This window comes from Macaca fascicularis, chromosome 14, assembly GCF_037993035.2.
Source record: "Macaca fascicularis isolate 582-1 chromosome 14, T2T-MFA8v1.1".
NCBI classification, from domain to species: domain Eukaryota; kingdom Metazoa; phylum Chordata; class Mammalia; order Primates; family Cercopithecidae; genus Macaca; species Macaca fascicularis.
Genome location: NC_088388.1, coordinates 110,500,171 through 110,519,235, shown reverse-complemented (window position 1 = coordinate 110,519,235; position 19,065 = coordinate 110,500,171). Strand labels below are relative to the sequence as shown.

Genomic DNA, 19,065 nt, shown 5'->3' with positions numbered 1-19,065 from the left:
GGTTTTGGAAAGCCAGAGTTCAGTGTGAGCATACTGGGTGTCTACAAGTTAGAGAACAGGAGACCAGAAAGAGGGAAGAGACAGAAGGGGCTGTGCCAAAAATCAGCCTTACTCATGTGGAAATGTAGTGGGTGTGCTACTCAGCGTTACTGGTAGGCTGTAAATGAAACCCTGAAGAAACACATATATGTGGACTAATTTAGAATACTGCAATCTTGGATTCTGTGATTCAACTCTGTTTCCTTAATCCAAAAGACCTACTCATCCCTGTCCTATTTCAACCCTGTATGTCTCTTATGTACTTTTGTTTCCAATTAAATGATAGCTGTATATATTTTAGCAATTATTAATATTATTCAACTCCTGCTATCCTTTTCCTCTCCCTCTTTCTCCTCCTCTTTCTCTTTCCCTACACACACACACACACACACACACACACAGACAATCCGCAGGAAAAAAGAATAAAAGATAAGAGGGAGAAGGAGAAGAAAGAGAGCTTCATCTTACAATCCCCATCTTTCTTTTCCATCTCTGGTTTTGGTATCAGTGAGGTAAAGCATTCTAGTCACCAAATTCCTTTCTGATTGAGCTTTCAGATGCAGCATTCCCAGCTGATGCTGTGAGTCTATGATATTTAGCATTGAGTTGGTTAAAAAATGTTAACATAACACTTCAAAAGGTAAAAAAGGTGTATACCGAGAAAGAAGTAAGACAGTGAGAGACTAAGAATTAATTATATAACATACTTAGAATAAAGTGGATTATAAATAAAAATGTGAAATGAGGAGAGGAGTTAGCAAAGAGGTAATGAAAAAGTGATCTGAAATGTGAGGAAAGAAGACTTCATGGCTCACAATGCTGTATATTATTTTGCTGAAGCAGACAGCCTATGAACTTGAAAAAAGATAGGTACCATTTGTCTCCTTGATCGTGAACAATATCTGCATTTTTACTGTTTTATCATTTCAGGACTGAAGGAAAGTCAATATAATAATAGGCTTAGCTGGGTGCGGTGGCTCATGCCTGTAATCCCAGCACTTTGGGAGGCCTAGGGGGGTGGATCACAAGGTCAGGAGATCGAGACCATCCTGGCTAACATGGTGAAACCCCATCTCTACTAAAAATACAAAAACAAAATTAGCCGGGTGTGGTGGCAGGCGCCTGTAGTCCCAGCTGCTGGGGAGGCTGAGGTGGGAGAATGGCGTGAACCCAGGAGGTGGAGCTTGCAGTGAGCTGAGATTGCACCACTTCACTCCAGCCTGGGCAACAGAGTGAGACTCCATCTAAAAAAAAAAAAAAAAAATTGGCTTAGGCCTGGATTTCGATTTAGTTCAAATAAAAAACTGATGAAATCTTTATTAGACAACTTTGCTTAGAAAAAATAGATTACAAAGCTAGAATGAATACTTTGCCTCTTATATTAACAAATACAGAAAGTACACAAGAAAATCCAAATCACTGACCTGTGCTCATTCCAAGGGCTTCTTATTAGTGTAAAGTACAGCTATTCATGAAACAAACATCAATCAGTCACATAAAGAACATGTGGATGCCACTACATGTAAGGTACTGTTATGGAAATAAACTAGAGGACTGAAGTTTAGAAAACTTTCTTTAGTATTTTTATTTTTAAAATAGCTTTATTGAGGTATACTTAATATATAATGAGATGTACATATTTAATTTATACAATTTGATGAGCTTGAACATATGCATACACGCGTATCAAAGTAATAAATATATCTGTCACCTCCAAAAGCTCCCCCCTGCTCCCATGTGTGTGCCAGGGGCGGGGGGCTGGGCGGGGGTTGGTAAGAACACTTGAGATCTACTCTCTTAAATTTTTTAGTGTACAATACAATATTATTAACTATAGGCACTATGTTGTTCAGATCTCTAGAACTTGTTCATCTTGAATTACTGAAGTTTTACACCCATTGAACAACTTGCTATTTCTCCCTACTCCCCAGCCCCAGGCAACACCATTCTATTCTGTTTCTATTAGTTTGACTATTTTAGATAGCTCATATGAGTGGGATCATGCAGTATTTATCCTTCCGTGACTGGCTTATTTTACTTAGCATAATGTCTTTCAGGTCCATCCATGTTGTTGCATATGGCAGGATTCCCTTCTTTTTTAAGGCTGAATAATATTCTGTTGTATGTGCGTGTGTGTGTGTGTGTGTGTGTGTGTATTTCTTTCCATTCCTCTATTGATAGACATTTAGGTTGTTTCTTTATCTTGGTTATTGTGAATAATGCTGTAATGAACATGGGAGTGCAGATATCTCTTCAAGATCCTGATTTCAACTCCTTTGGATAAATACCCAGAAGTGGGATTGATGGATCATATGGTAGTTCTATTTTTAATTTTTTGAGGAACCTCCATACTGATTTCCATAATGCTGTACTGATTTACATTCCTACTAACAGTATACAAGAGTTCTGATTTCTCTATATCCTTGCCAACACTCATTATCTTTTTTTTTTTTATAATAGCCACACTAACAGGTGTGAGATGCTATCTCATTTTGGTTTTGATTTGCATTTCCCTGGTGATTAGTGATGTTCAGCACTTTTTCATATACCTAGTGGCCAATTGTGTATCTTTTTTTGAAGAAATACCCATTCAAGTCCTTTGCTCATTTTAAAATCAGGTTATTTGTTGTTTTTTTTTTCAACTGAGTTTTAGGAGTTCCTTATATATTTTGGACATTAAGCTCTTATCACATATATGGCTTGCAATTCTTTTTCTCTAATTCCATAGTTGCTTTTTCACTCTGTTGATTGTTTCCTTTGCTGTGCAGAAGCTTTTTAGTTTAATGCAGTCCCACTTGTCTATTTTTGCTTTTGTTGCCTGTACTTTTGATGCCATATTCAAGAAATCATTGCCAAGACCAATATCAAGATTTTCCCCTACATTTTTTCCTAGGAGTTTTATAATTTAAAGTCTTATATTCATTTAAGTCTTTAATCCATTTTGAGTTGATTTTCTATATAGTATAAGGGTCTAGTTTCATTCTTTTGCATGTGAATATCCAGTTTTCACAGCACTATTCATTGAAGAGACTATCCTTTCCTCATTTTGTATGGTTGGCACTCTTATTGCAGATCAGTTGACTATATATGTGGAGGTTTATTTCTGGTCTTTCTATTTCGTTTCATTGGTCTGTATTTCTGTCTTTATGCCAGTACTATACTGTTTTAATTACTGTAGCTTTGTAATATATTTTGAAATTAGGAAGTATGAGGCCCCCAGCTTTTTTCTTCTTGCTCAAGATTGGTTTGGCTATTCAGAGTCTTTTATGGTTACATATAAATACGCATTTTTTCCAACCACACATGGAGGATTCTCTAGGATAGATCATGTGTTAGGTAACAAAATGAGTCTTAAAAATTTTAGGATGACTGAAATCATACCAAGTATCTTTTCTGACCACAAAGGAATGCAACTAGAAATCAGCAGAAGAAAAATTTTAAAATTCACAAATACGTGGAAATTAAATAACACACTTCTGAACAACCAATGGGTCAAAGAAGAAATCAAAAGGGAAACCAGAGGCAGGTGTGGTGCATGCCTGTAATCCTGGCTACTTGGGAGGCCAAGGAGGAAAGATTGCTTGAGCTTAGGAATTCAAGTTCAGTCTGGGCAACATAGTGAGACCTCATCTCAAAAAAGGCAGGTGGGAAGGGGAGTAAAAAATATCCTGAGACAAATGAAAATGAAAATACAACATGTCAAAACTTATGGAATGCAGCAAAAGCAGGACTAAGAGGGAGGTCTTAGCTAATCATGCCCTAGTTTGGCTTTAGCTGTGATGGATCTTCTCTCAATGAAGAATGTATGACTCTCTAATTTTTAAAAATAATTTCAAATGTATGTATCTTCTCCCAGATGACAGCTTTTCTTAGGACCGTAAGTTTGAAAGGGATCTTAAAGAGTATCATATGAGTCCATCTTCCTATCTGAAACATAAATTTCTAAATATTTGATGGGTGACATTAAGCCTTGGTTTACTGCTTCATGCAGGAACCCAATCTATTGTCAGACAGTTGGCGTCAATGGAAAGCACTTCCTTATTATTGGTTTCATATTTGCTTCTAACTTCTGCCTATAGATTTTAGTTCTTTTCTCTAGAGCAAGACATTACACACACACACGCGCGCGCGCGCACACACACACACACACACACATATTCTTATATTCTTTCTTTAGTTTTCCAGGCAAAACAATCCCAACTTCGCTGTCTAGCTGACTATTTTTACCCTTATCTTTGTGCTTCTCCAGATAATAGTTTGTCAATGTCTCTCTTAAAATACTGTTCAAAAAACAGAACATAGTAGCCCAGGTGTAGTCTAAGCAGTACAGAATACTGGCCATTGACCAGTCACTCCTTTGATCTGGACTCCATGTTCATATTAATTCAGCCAAAAATTGGGCTAGCTGTCGTTTTAGCAGCCACATCCCACAGTTAAGACCAAGGCTAACTAAAACCCTTGGGTCTTTAAAAATAACAATTATTATTGTATTACATCACTCTTATAATTTTCTTAGGCAATCGATTTTTTAAAAATATAAATGGAAATTCTGGTAGATAAAATGTCATCTTGTTGATTTTGCTCCTTGTTCCAGATAAAATAATCATTTTGATTATTTGCTTGCCACCTATCATATTAGCTAATTGTTAGTTTTCTAAGCTATCCACAGATTCCACCAACATGTTTTCTATATCTTTATTGGAGTCTTCTTTGTATTATCACTCCTAGTACGAGTGTATTGCTCATAGTAGGTTCAAGACTGTGGACTGGTAAACTGGTAAATAGGGCAAAGCCTGGGCCACAGTCCTAGACGTGGTCACTAAACATCTTCCAGTTTAACTTCCATAATTTATTGGTCCACCTTCATTTGATTTTTTTTTTCTTTTTGTTGTTGTTGTTTTTACCTTTATTTTTTTGAGACAAGGTCTTGCTATGTTGTTCAGGCTGGTCTCAAACTCTTGGGCTCAAGTAGTTCACCTGTCTTAGCCTCCTGAGTAGTTGGGACTACAGGCATGAGCCAGTGTGCCTGATTAGGTTTTTCATATAACTGAGTTATAGGAAGATTCTATATTCATGCTTCTGGGAAAAGATTTTAAACAGGGGTCAGGTGTGGTGGCTCATGCCTGTAATCCCAGGACCTTGGGAGGCGGAGGCAGGTAGTTCACTTGAGGTCAGGAGTTCGAGACCAGCCTGACCAACATGGTGAAACCCTGTCTCTACTAAAAATACAAAAATTAGGTGGGTGTCGTTGTACGCACCTGTTGTCCCAGCTACTCTGGAGGCTGAGGCAGGAGGATCACCTGAGCCTGGGAGGCAGAAGTTGGAGTGAGCTGAGATCGCACCACTGTAATCCAGTCTGGGCGACCGAGCAAGACCCTGTCTAAAAAAAAAAAAAGATTTTAAAGAGGCACCTTGACATTCTAATACCAATATTTCAATGTGTAAGCTACTTAACTCTCAGTTACTTTCCTTTTAGTTAATTCCTGTCTATTATTGGAGTATTTTACTAATCTTCCCACCTCTACTAGGTCATGAACTTCTTTTAAGGTAAGGATCATATCTTAGTAATTTTTGAAATTCTAAAACTTTTTAGCAGAATTCAGCAAGTACTGTTTATTTTGATATTTATTGCATTCATGTGCTAGCCACCGTGGTAGACACATACAAACATAAGTCAGACACAGTCCTTGCCCTTGAGAATTTTATGGTTTAGAGAGGGAGTTGTAAAATCCAACTGCTTAAGTGTGAACTTTGGCTCTACTACTTACTAGCTGGTGACCTTGGGGAAATTACTTAACCTCTCTCTGCTTGAATTACTGTTAAATAGTGCTAAATAATAGTGCCTACCTCAGAAGATTGTTGTGAAGAGGGTAGACACACAAACAATTTTAATGTAATGTGGTGAGAGCTAAGATGAGAGATTTGGACGGGGAGCTCAAAGGAGAGGCACTCAGCTCAATTTAAGGGTCTTCAGGGGAGGCTTCCAAAAGATGAAAGCTAAAAAGAATTATAAAGGCCTAGTAAGAGCCAGATGAAAAAAGATTGGATGAGCATTTGAAGAGGAAGAAACAGAATGAGCAATGGTCCCAAAGGTAGGAAGTGACATGATATGCTCAGGTAACTGTCATCAGTTGTGAACATCTAGACTCAGTGATGACAGTGTCCATAGATAAAACTGGAAGACAGCTAGGACCAGGTCGTGTGAGGCCTTCTCTGTCCCTTCAGCCAGATGGCTGCTCCTAAACCCCTCTATAGAGAAATTCTGAAGTTGCAACTGGGTAGGAAACTGCTGAAGTGATAAATTCCAATTGTGCCCATGATAAGATGTGAGGAATGGAAGGGAGAGAGATGTTGAAGATTGCTCCCAGGTTGTTGACTGGAGTGAACAGATGCAATCAGTTACTGAGAGTTTACCACATGCCATTCACTCTGCTGGGCACTGACCATACAAAGGTAGATGAAATATGGTCCCAGCCCTCAGGGAGCATATAATCTATTTCATTTAGACATTTAGCCCTTATTCCTCTGATTATTAGAGCCTAATATATATAAGGATGTAATAAAAGACTGTTAAATAACTTGCAGAGATCAATATATATTATGTCTGTATGCTGGAGCCAAATGAGTTGTGGTAGGAGTCAAATGTTTTGCATTGCCATTTATGGGCTCTGGATACATAATTCTGGGGCTCAGAGGAGAAATCTAGGGTGAAAATATAGAGATTGGTAGTACTGATAGTTGAAGTCAAGGATGTGAGTGGTATCATTCAATGGGAGTATCAAGAGTGAAGGAGTCTGGGTTCGGTGGCACACACCTGTAGTTCCAGCTACTCGGGAGGCTAAGGTGGGAGGATCACTTGAGATGAGGAGTTCAAGACAGCAACGCTCTATAATCATGCTACTGCACTCCAGCCTGGGTGATGTAGTGAGACCTCACCTCTTAAAGAAAATTTAAAAAGAAAGAGACGGCAAAATCCTACAGTATTTATTCAGCACCACAGGAGTGGGCAAATAAAGAGAAGCATCCCCTCCCCACCAAAGTGTAGAGACCAGAGAAACAAGGAGAATGGATAAATAGGGAAAAATACCTTAAAATCTAGGGAAAAGAGACCTTAAATGAGAATTTCAAAGTGGAAGGAGTACTTTCAGTCTCTGAAAAGATGTCAAGCAAGATGAAGATTGAAAGGAATTCACTGGATTTAGTGACAAAGAGATAATTGATGATCTTTGCAGAGGCTTTCAGAGTCCTGGGGGCGGAAGCCAAGCTAGAGTGGGAAGTGATGAAGAAAAATGAGTGTAGATCGTTCTTTCAAAAAATTTGTCTGTGAAGGAATGAAGATAGAAGAGGATGTAGAGTCAAGAGAAGTTTGGTGGTGAGTGTATGTGTGAGTGTGTGTGTGTGACTGTGAGTGTATGAAAATGTGTGTGTGTGTGCGTTTTAACTGGTAGAGTTAAGCATTTCTGGAAAGAGCCAGAAAAGAGAAAGGTTGAAATAAAGGTGATTAGAGATAACCTATAGAGGGCAAGAGAATACAACAGAAGAGACTTTTTAGTCAGGAGGGAGACCCCTCTTTTACTCTGATATGGATGGGAGAAGGAAGCAAGGGTAGCTTTGCCTGCTGGTAAGTGGGTAGTGCACAGTGCCGGAAGTTTAACCTTGGCATCTATTTCCTCTGTGAGGTAGGAAGCAGATATCTGCAGGCAGTGTGAGGATGGAGGAATAGGAGGCTTTAGATGAGGGTAGAGGGAAGGTGGGTCTGGAGCGACCTAAGCATGGTGGTTCGTGCCTGTAGTCCTAGCTGCTCAAGAAGCTGAGGCAGGAGGATCACTTGAGTCCAGGAGTTCGAGGCTATAGTAAGCTAGGATTATGCCACTATACTACAGCCTGGATAATAGAGTGAGACCCTGTATCTAAAAGAAAAAAAAAAGAGTCTGGAGCTTAAATTAGATGAGAGTGAGGGGACATGAAAGATCTTGAGAAGGGATCTACTATGCTGGCATATTTGAATTAGATATTGTTCTAGATAGTAATAAGACCCAAGAAATATCCTCGAGAAAGGGTGATTAAAGTGAGATAAAGCAGTCTGCCTCTTTCTCTACAATATTCCTAGTATCTAATACAATACCTGGTACATAGCAAGTCCTCAATATGTATTTGTTCAAAAACTGAATAAAAATTCATTATTTTCTGCTTTCCAGTGTATTACTCCAATTTCACTCTTTTACATATTCATAACTGTAGTAAATGCTCCAAAAGAAAATAACTTCCTAGGAGTCCTGATCTAGTCTGGGGTTGGGGGTCAATAAGTTTTCCTCAGGAAACAAAATTTAAGGGAACATGGGAAGAATCAGCAGGAGAGAGTGAGGAGATGAGATGTGGAGGGAGCCTTACCAGGGACAAAATGTCTGAGTATCTTGAGATGAGAAAAAGCTGCAAGTGTTCCAGCTGGGTAGTGATGGGGGAGGAGAGAGATGGGGCTGAAGGGGAGGGGGACCATATTATGTGAGGTCCAGTATGGGCTCATTCATGATGCATGTTGTGACCCATGAGACTTGCAATGGGAAAAATTGACTTATAATTGTTGTTAGCTTATAAGCATTACTAGGAATTAATATTATGGAGATGTAATTCTACACAGTGAGATTTGAAAGCTGAAAGACTATATTTATGTAAAATATCTCCTCCAGTACACTGCTACTTCCCTTCTACATAGCCTTATTCCTTTGGATTAAACAAAGCAAGTGTGGCAGTCTTCCAGAAGCCACTACTAAAATGTACTTAGTTCACCTGGAGAAAAAGCCTCTCCTTCCTGTCTGCTATTCTGATTTTTTTCCATTAGCTTCATGATTGGTGTCTTACTTTGTTCTGGCTGCTATAACACAGTACCTTAGACTGAGTAATTTATAAGTAATAGAAATTTATTTCTCACAGCTGTGGAGGCTAGGTTCAAGGTCCAGGAGTCAGCAGATTCAGTGTCTGGTGAGGGGCTCGCTGTCTGCCTCATAGATATGCCTCTTGCTGCATCCTCATGGGATGGAAGATGGGGAGGGGTCTCTCTACAGCTTCTTTAATAAGGGCACTAATCTCATTCATGAGAGCTCCACCCTCACCACCTCATCACCTCCCAAAAGTCCCATCTCTTAATATCATCACCTTGGGAGTTAGGTTTCAACACATGAATTTTGAGAGGACACATACATTCAGACCATAGCAACTGGGTTAATTAGGTATTTGCATAGGGGAGAGATAAGCTTCAATGAATGGAATACGAAGAAAGCAAAGAACAGAGCAGTAACTTTTGGGGGATGATAGGGATGGGAGGCTCAGATAGGTAAGTATTGTGAAGGAGATTTTAAATCTTGGGTTGTCTTAGTAAAGCTCAGGTCCCAGGGGATACTTGTTTCACAATTTTGTCCTGTATGTAAACTCTAAACCCCCAATTATTTTTGCCAAGATAAAGAATTAGCTGCATGCCTCAAGATCAATCTTGGAGGACCTGTTTTGAATTGGTATGTGGATTTCCATGTGTGTACTGTGTATACGTGTGGATGTGTATGTATATCTGGATGTATATCTGTTGCCTGGGGCAGGAGACTTCTGTGGAAATTAAAAGCAGAGGCTCAGACTGCTGATATAAGTGTCCACAAGGATAACGATCAGGACAGAACAGAAGCCAGAGTTTAGAAATAGAAAACTGGTGGGGATTGGATGACCTTGAGCATTTATTCTCCCACTGCACCACACCCTCCATCCCCTAGGGCTGGTAAATTACAATCCAGAAATGCCATCTCTTCTGACTGCTTCTCCTTGAGAGATGGAGGATAGTGTGAGTCTAAAGGTAGGGTCCTGACCTGAAGAGTTGCTCGGTGGCATGATATCCAGCCTAAGCAATTTATTATAATAGTCTGGTGCTTGGTGCTTGGATCTCTCCACCCTAGTGCTTGTCCCTTCCCCTCTCCTTGAGCTCACTGGATGTTGACACAGACTGTTTTTTTCCATTACGAATGCTCGGACAGAATAGCTGATACCATCAGAAAAATATATACTCACAAGCCAAAGTAATGAGACATCTCAGGAGTACAGTTACTTCAAATAAAGCAACAACTTGGATTATAGATGCCACCAGAAGCAAATATTTTAGATCAGATGGTTAACAAAATTAACAAATATAAAACGAGCATAATAAACAATGTTTATTAATCTAATTTTGTTTTACTAATAACAGGATTTACTTTGAAAATCGTATATGAAAATAGCGCTATAGTGTATAAAAATAGTGTGGGATTTGTTCTAAAATAAATATACAAAACTTTGGATAAGTAGAACATTCAGAAACCAGACCCATGTATATATGTTTGTTCTTTCTTTCCTTCCATTTCTTTCCTTTCTTCTTTTCTTTTCTTTTCTTTTTTGAGATAGAGTCTCACTCTGTTATCCAGGCTGGAGTGCAGTGGCATGATCTTGGCTTACTGCAACCTCCTCCTCCCAGGTTCAAGTGATCCTCCTGCCTCAGCTTCCCAAGTAGCTAGCACTACAGGTGTGTGCCACCATGCCCAGCTAATTTTTGTATTTTTAGTAGAGATGGGGTTTCACCATGTTGGCCAGGCTGGTCTCAAACTCCTGATCTCAGGTGATCTACCAGCCTTGGCTTCCCAAAGTGCTGGGATTACAGACATGAGCCACCTAGAAGCGGTGTGGCAGATCAATGGGGAAAGGAGGGACTATTCAATAAATGGACTTGTAAAAAATGGCTAGGCCAGGTGCAGTGGCTCACACCTGCAACCCCAGCGGTTTGGGAGGCTAAGATGGGTGGATCACTTGAGCCTAGGAGTTCCAGACCAGCCTGGGCAACATAGTGAAACCCCACCTCTACAAAAAAATTAGCTGGACATGGTGGCATATGGCCTGTGGTCCCAGCTACTCGGAAGGCTGAGGTGGGAGGATTGCTTGAGCTTGAGAAGTCAAGGCTGCAGTGAGCTGCAATTGCACCACTGCTCTCCAGCCTGAGCAACAAAGCAAGATCCAGTCTCAAAAAAAAAAAAAAATCTGTATGGAAAAAATGACATTGATCCCTACCTCATACCATATATAAAAATAAACACATAAATTAAGTACTTAAATGTTAAAAGTAAAATTTTATAAATTTTATTAGAAAATATATGTCTTTCTGATTTTGGGCTAGGGAAGAATATATTAAGGACACAAAAAACCCTCCAACCATAAGAGAAAATATTAATGAATCTGATTATATTAAAATTAATAACTTCTGAAAATCAAATATGAGATCCATAAATGTGAGACTCAAGGAAGGGAAGGTAGATAAATGAACTGAGGAGAAGCTCACAGGTGGTTGTATGATTGTTAATATTCTAATTCTTATATTGGGTGGTTGGCTTACAAGTATTCATATTTTTATTCATAATAAGCAAATATATAAATAAGTACAAAAGTATATATAAATAAAAACAAAAGGGTGCTAAGCTTGTACCAGTGAAAAACAGTGTGTCACGAATCAAAGATAATCTGTGCACTTGAGAAGAAAAACATCAACTATCCCAACCATATTTTGTTTTTACTATTAGTTATCATTAATCTATACAATAATCCTATTTTCGATTACTACTATAATCCCCTTTTTACAGATGAATCAAAGCTCAGTGAATTAATGTAACTTGCTCAAGTCCATGAAGCTAGCATATGATAGAATCAAGAATTTGAAGTCACATCTGTTTGACTCTAGGGCCTAGGTCTCAACAATTAGGTGTAGACCCCTAGTCACTTAAGACCATTTTGTTCATGAAGGTACCCACTAAGAGCAATTGTTGCTGAGGATAACAATCTCTAAATATGTGAGGTAAAAGTTGACCTAACATTTGAATGTTTTGCCACACAAAGTGTGCCTTAGCAACTTGAGGAATTTACATGTGTGTCATAATGGAAAAGCTGTGTTAAAATGAAGTCACACATATACCATTGAGTAATAAGAATCTGAATGCAAGAGAGCTCAAGTAAGAAATGTCATGCACTGTTGGATCAAGAGTGATTCACTCCTGGAGTCTGCACAATGTTCCTCTTCCATATGCCCACGCAGGAATGTAAAGATATAAAGAGAATGTTCACAAACTTTTCTAGCGGTTGTGAATTTGCTACACACCTAATGAATTCTGCTTTGTGACCTCACTAAAGCACCTTTGTTTCTTAGTTCTTTAAAGAACATCAAATGTAAGTCCCATGCCCCCTCTACTGGTCAGCCTCATTTTGTTATAAATGTTTTTCTAAATAAGCATCCATCCATCCCTGTGAACAAAGATGCTTATTTCTAGTGCCCTGAGTCTTTCTGGAGAGGAGAGTTGGCAGTGGGAAAGAGAGAAGAGTATATATATTTTTGTGTGTGTGAAGAAGATAAAATGTCACCAGGAATCTGGCTTGTGGGCAGATGCCATATAACCGAACTTATACCATAACTTTGGAGGAATAAGATTGGAGGTGTGGAGATCAGTTTTAGAGGCAGCATCTGTAGCCTTTGCTTTATACCCAAAAGTAAAAATTAAAAATAATCTGTTAATTTTCTTCAATTCATCATCCAATTAAATTTATTAGGTACTCTCACAGAGGTCTGTCTTATTGTGTATATCTCTATCCACTTCCCCTAAAAGTGGTGCTCTCCTCTCCTTCCTGTGTTTACATGTCAGATCTATTCATCAGAGTAAAATGAGGACTTTTGAGGGCAGAAATCACATTTAATTTTCTGTCAGGTTCAGCCCCCAACTCCCAAATAGTGCATACCACATGGTAAATAACAATTATGCTACTTAGCTACCCCTCTCAAATTGCCACGTAAGAACAGAAAACATCCCCATTCAGTAGCCCAAGGAAATCCAAATCAAAAGGATAAAAGAAGATGCTGACCACGCACCAGAAGACTAAATACAGTAATTTTATTGTTGTGCCCATAATCACTATTTGACCAGAAACATTTCAGGATATGTTGATTCTAAGATGTTGGAGTTCAATGATCAGGTTCAGAAAACATCTATTAAAATGACTTCCCTTTTCCTCCACCTCTGAACCTCCAAATCCCTAAACACTGAAGAGGGCTAAACAGTATGGTTCTTTTATTCTTTTTAACTCACATAATACTTGACCACAAAACCCTGACAGTAATATAGAAGCAACTTTGAGCATCAGGAAGTGAGACACGAGGCAGCCAGCTTATATGGGCAAGGAGCCAGGAGCCTTGAGTTCTGCTCTTGGATCCACCATGTTGTAGCTAGCTAACCAGGGGAGAGTCACTTCATTTTAGTTTGTGTCTCAGTTTCTGATATGGTCAGGCTTTGTGTCCCCACCCAAAACTTATCTTGAATTATAATCTCCATCATCCCCATGTGTCAAGGGAGAGAACAAGTGGAGATAATTGAATGATGGGGGCAGTTTCCCCCTTGCTGTTCTTGTGATAGTGAGTGAGTTCTCATGAGATCTGATGGTTTTTGTTTGTTTGTTTGTTTGTTTTGTTTTGTTTTGTTTTATGAGATGGAGTCTCGCTCTGTCACCCCGGGCTGGAGTGCAGTGGTACGATCTTGGCTCACTGCAACTTCCATCTCCCAGGTTAAAGTGATTCTCCTGTGTCAGCCTCCCGAGTAGCTGGGACTACATTTCACTATGTTGATCATGCTGGTCTGGAACTCCTGACCTCAGATGATCTGCCCACCTCGGCCTCCCAAAGTGCGGGCATTAGAGCATGAGCCACTGCACCTGACTGAGATCTGATGGTTTTATAAGGGGCTCTTCCCCCTTCGCTTGGTATAAATTAGTTTCGGGCAGTTCTTAATAGCAGTATGAAATGGACTAATACAGTTTCCTTATTTGTAAAGTAGTAATAATCATATCTGCTTTATATACTAACTTCACTGGGTAAGTAGGTAGGTGTGTAACTCTGAATGCTCTCTGGAGCGGTGAGGTGTGGGGCTGGGATGTCAACCCACTTTCCCTTTTCCATTATACATTCATATTCTGAAGACTTCAGACTGTCCTCAGACTGGGACAGGTGAAAACTGCCCGGGCTTAGAAGGCCCTGCATATCACAAACCAGCCACAAGCCCCCAATCCACATACACATTGTTGAAGAGCACATGACCCCTCTCTCAGTTTGGCATTCAGCACTGACACAGCATGGCCATAAGCCTAAATGTCTACTCTTACCACTAACATTGATTAGGCCCCAGGAAACATTCTCCACATCTCTTGCCTTATGTCCTCAAAACAGCAGGTGGCTGCATCTGAATGCCATAAAGGCTTGCAGGTTGGACCTGGTGTGGTGGCTCATGCCTGTAATCCCAGCACTTTGGAAGGCTGAGGCAGTCAGATCAACTGAGGTCAGGAGTTCAAGACCTGCCTGGCCAACATGGTGAAACCCCATCTCTACCAAAAACACAAAAATTAGCCTGGCATGGCAGCATGTGCCTGTAATCCTAGCTACTCGGGAGGCTGAGGCAGGAGAATTGCTTGAACCCAAGAGGCAGAGGCTGCAGTGAGCCGAGATCGTGCCACTGTACTCCAGCCTGGATGGCAGAGCGACATTCTGTCTCAAAATAAATAAATAAATAAATAAATGAAAATAAAGACTTGCAGTCTGTGGTATCCCCATTTTAAAATTACGAATTTTAATTTATATTTTGCCTTTTAATTTTAATAGATGCTTTTGAATATTTTAGAAAAGATAACTTTTGAGAATATATGAAAAACAATTTTACATTAAAATTTTTATATTTAGATTATACTTTTGATAAAAATATAAAATTTTATACAGCTTGAATATACTTATATTTTAATTTTAATCTTTTTTGTAACTACTGTTGATAAAACACAAATTATTTGAAAATCTTGATTATTACAGCTTAACTGGGCCAGGCATGGTGGCTCGCACCTGTAATCCCAGCTCTTTGGGAGGCCGAGGTGGGAGGATTGCTTGAGGCCAGGAGTTCAAGACCAGCCTGGGCAACATAGCAAGACCCTGTTTCTACAAAAAAATTTACAAATTAGCTGGGTGTGGTGGCACGAACCTGTGGTCTTAGCTACTCGGGAGGCTGAGGTGAGAGGATTACTTGAGCCCAGGAGTTCAAGGCTATAGTGAGCTGTGATTATACCACTGCACTCCAGCATGGGTGACAAAGTAAGACCCTACCTCTTAAAAAAAAAAAAAAAAACCCAAACAACTAGTGATTTTGCTAAAATAAAAACAAACAAACAAAAATAGATACTTCATAAGTAGATAGAATGCAGATTTTTTTTTTTAAAGGCAAACCCCTTTTAAGAGTATGAATTCTACCTTAGAGCAATAGAAATCTATTATATAAATGATTTCTCAATCTGGGTTTCTTAAATGGGGTTACAAGAGGTATGTCATGATTTGGGAGGGGAAGGGATTTCTCAAAGCCCTTGTTAAGCATACTGCATGTTCTGGAATATCAATTGCCCTTTTAAACTTCTGTTTCTTTAAGAAAAACAGAGTAGGTTGTGGACTTGAACGAATATTTAAGATAAACACAGGACTTTGGAAAAATTTTGCATTTCCCAATAATTTTGCTTTGGGTCACTTTCCCAGGGCTTTGAGTGCACACCGGGGTGTGTGTGTGTGTGTGTGTGTGTGTTGTGTAGCTTTCATTCTTCTCTGTCAGTACTTCAGTGGAAAAGTTTAGGAAGCACTGGAAGAAATAATAAACAACTTACTAGGACAAGAAGAGTTCAGATTAGTATGCCTAGGAAAGGATTGAAAGAAGACAGTTCCTAATGGCCGGGTGCAGTGGCTCACACCTGAATACCAGCACTTTGGGAGGTTGAGGTGGGCTTGATTCCAAGAGTTTGAAACCAGCCTGTGCAACATAGCAAAACCTCATCTCTACAAAAAAATACAAAAATTAGCAGGGTGTGGTGATGCATGCCTGTAGTCCCAGCTACTTGAGAGACTGAGAGAGGAGGATCTCTTGAGCCCAGAAGGTTGAGGTTGAGGCTGCCGTGAGGTGTGATCACACCACTCACTGCACTCCAGCCTGAGCAACAGAGCAAGACCCTGACTCAAAAAAAAGAGGATTATCTTCATTTGAAAAGGCATTACACCATGTTGCCAGCTTAATTGATTATTTTTGTGTATGCTACTAATGAGACCAAATCAATCATTCTGTCCCTGCGTGGACTGGTTAATTGAGCTCTTTTTCTTTGCTAAGATGTCCCAACCTTGGCCAGCCTTGCTGGTGTGTAACTGCTTCGTCATTAGCAAGAGTGCAGGAGAGAATGTGGAAGGCACGGCACAATCTAACAGTGCTTTGGAAAAACAACTAAACAGATGTTTCCACTAACAGTGGATAAGAAGCACTTCCTTCCTACAGATTTGTGCTCAGTTCTCTGCATACAGATCTGAGTTCTCAGTTCCACTAAGGTATACTGTGAAAAAGGAATGAGTTTCATCTCCTTTTCTGTCCCTCTTTGTTCTATTTTCTTCTGCAACATGGGAGAGGTAATACTAGAGAGAAGAGTCAGAGTGCTGAGGCAGGAAAAAAGAAACAAATATGAGGGGTTAGTGTCCTGATGCTGGTCCTGGTTAGGGCACTAAGTAGCTATGGACCTTAGATTAAGTCTGCTGAACTTTTCTAGGCCTCCTTTTCTTCATTTGTAAAATCAGAGTTTTGGTTTAGATGATCTCTTAGGTTCCTCCTAAATCCAATATTCTGGATTATTTTGAACATTTTCCTGCAAAGTTTTTCTTTACTTTTGTAACCCCCTGATATGCAAACTTAATGACATTCAAAAATGGTTTACTGAGATGGCTCTCAGGAAACTTCTTAGGGTCAACAAGTTCCAAGCTTCTCAAAATAGAAGGATTATACCTTCTAAATAGGATTATATCAGAGTCCTGATTTTGAATTAGAAATATTGATATAATGAATGATGTGTACTGAAAAGATAATTTCCTAGTTCTCTCCCCTGAATAGGCCTAGAAATAGAGATCAAACTGGAGGCAACAAGCACTCCTAGCTCCCAGACAGAGATCTCTATTTACTAGTTTTCTCTAAAAGTAATCAAGACATATAGTGGATACTGTGGTTTGCCACCCAGATTCTCCATTCAGAACTGAGGCCTGGGATGCTGGAACAGTGGTGACTGTTGGTTGTCCCTGAATCACTCTCTGGGCATTTTCTTAAACCAAGGTTTCTTAGTCTCAGCACTATTGACATTTTGGACTGGATAATTCTTTGCTGTTGGGGACTGTTCTGTGCATTAGAAGATGTTTAGTAGAATCCCTGGCTTCTACCCGCTAGATACCAGTAGCACCCTACCCATGGCTGTGACAACCAAAAATGTCTCCAGGCATTGCCAAATGTCTCTGGGGGACAAATTGCCTTGACTGAGAACCACTGCCCTAACATGAAGAGAGTCACCTCACCCAAGGTTATAACATCCTGCCCAGAGGCAGCCCATATCTAATGACTGGTTAATGTGGATTATAAAGGTCAGGCTCTCTTGCCTGAAGGGAGGACATCTTACAGGGCTAGACCATCTCCAGTGTTCTCTGTGGATTTGCCTGTGACTCTACTGTGGTTCCACTGCTCTCTCTGCCCAGTCCTACTTTTGCCCCTCCCCCATAGGTGTTAATTCTAAGTGCAGTCCCTTAATTGCTTGTAAATATTCAACTCAGAGTCAATTTCCTGGAAGAACCCAACTTGAGACAGGTCTTCTTAGAGAAATGGCTGATTCCAGGTTTTAAACAGAAGATATGCCAGATAAACTTGGAACATCTTGTGATACCAGAAAGCAAGGAAGCAAGCTATGAAAAATTACTAGGATCATGTCAAAAGGACAGGAGTTAATTTACATACTCTCTCCTTGGCCACAGGTGTTAAAAGACGAACATCTATAATGATTGATGCTTAAATTCATGACATAAAGATTTTTAAGAAGTCATTGGTCACTTTGAAGAATGCAAGGAACTACCTCTTAATTTTAAAAACTGGTAAATAAAATAAGCATTTTTTCCTGTCTTTCCTATATTGCCTATATCACATAACCAAACAACTGATGAAAGGGAAGACTCAAGTTAATAAAAAAGAAAGGATAGAAGTAGAATATCACCATTTTGCAGTCTTCAAAGAGGTAATGACCTCTTTCAAAGAAGCAATGATCATCAGTGACTAACAACAGCAGAAAAAGAAACAATTGGATATCATGGACCTCCTGCTAGACACTACCACAGTGCAGTGGTCTTGTGGGGAGTGTTGGGAGCAGTTCACAAGACTGCTCTTACTTCTGGCATCAACTGCAAGTTTGGGGATTCTCAAAACCACACAATTTTGATAATTTGCTAGAAGGACTTGAAGTCACTAAAAGTTGTTATCCTAATGGTTATGGTTTATCACAACTAAAGGATACAGATTAAAGGTAGTCCAGGAAAAAAATCATGTAAGGTAAAGTCTAGAAAAGTTCCATATATGGATGTTCCAGTTATCTTCTCCCTGTGGAGTTGTATGCACCATTACTTTCCCAATATCAGTGTATGACCATATGCACAGATTATTGCCAAGCACCTGAGCCTTCCTGTCCAGATATTTATTTGGTTGGCTGCCCACATGACTTCTCCATCTCCAGCCCCTCCAGAGCTGATTGCTGAGTATGTGTGACCCAAACCTCCCACTCTGTATCACATCATTACACTATCCAGTTTAACCAAGGCCTGCACACAAACAAAACCACTCCTATCATGAAACTCCAAGGGTTTAGAAATTACACCCCCAAATAGAGGGCAAAGGCCAGACCCCTTTTTGGACAAGATTATAGTCTTTTCTACACATCTTGCAAAACAAACAAACAAAAAAGATTGAGCCTGAATCTGATTAAGCCTTCAGATTCAACTAACAATTTACAGGAAACACAGGGATAAAGAACCTTTTAAGTGATACCATAGCAAATTCAGGCCAATTGACCTGATATCTTTAACAAAAAGTTGCAAGAGGAAAAAGGGGATGGAAGAGAAACCTA

At 39.6% G+C, this 19,065-nt stretch overlaps 1 protein-coding gene across 11 annotated transcripts in view; it reads left to right on the top strand.

The window, feature by feature from the left end:
* BTG4 (BTG anti-proliferation factor 4) overlaps nt 1–19,065 on the top strand; it is a 114,242-nt gene that overhangs the window by 5,042 nt on the left and 90,135 nt on the right. For 3 of the 11 annotated variants that reach the window (XR_012423691.1, XR_012423694.1, XR_012423692.1), the window contains one exon: nt 17,927–19,045. The exons of 6 other annotated variants lie outside the window; for them this stretch is intronic. The gene's annotated coding sequence lies outside the window, so the exon portion shown is untranslated. Of the gene's footprint in view, nt 1–17,926; nt 19,046–19,065 lie in introns of those variants that run through there. 2 more of the 11 variants (XR_012423696.1, XR_012423693.1) reach the window with 1 other exon arrangement.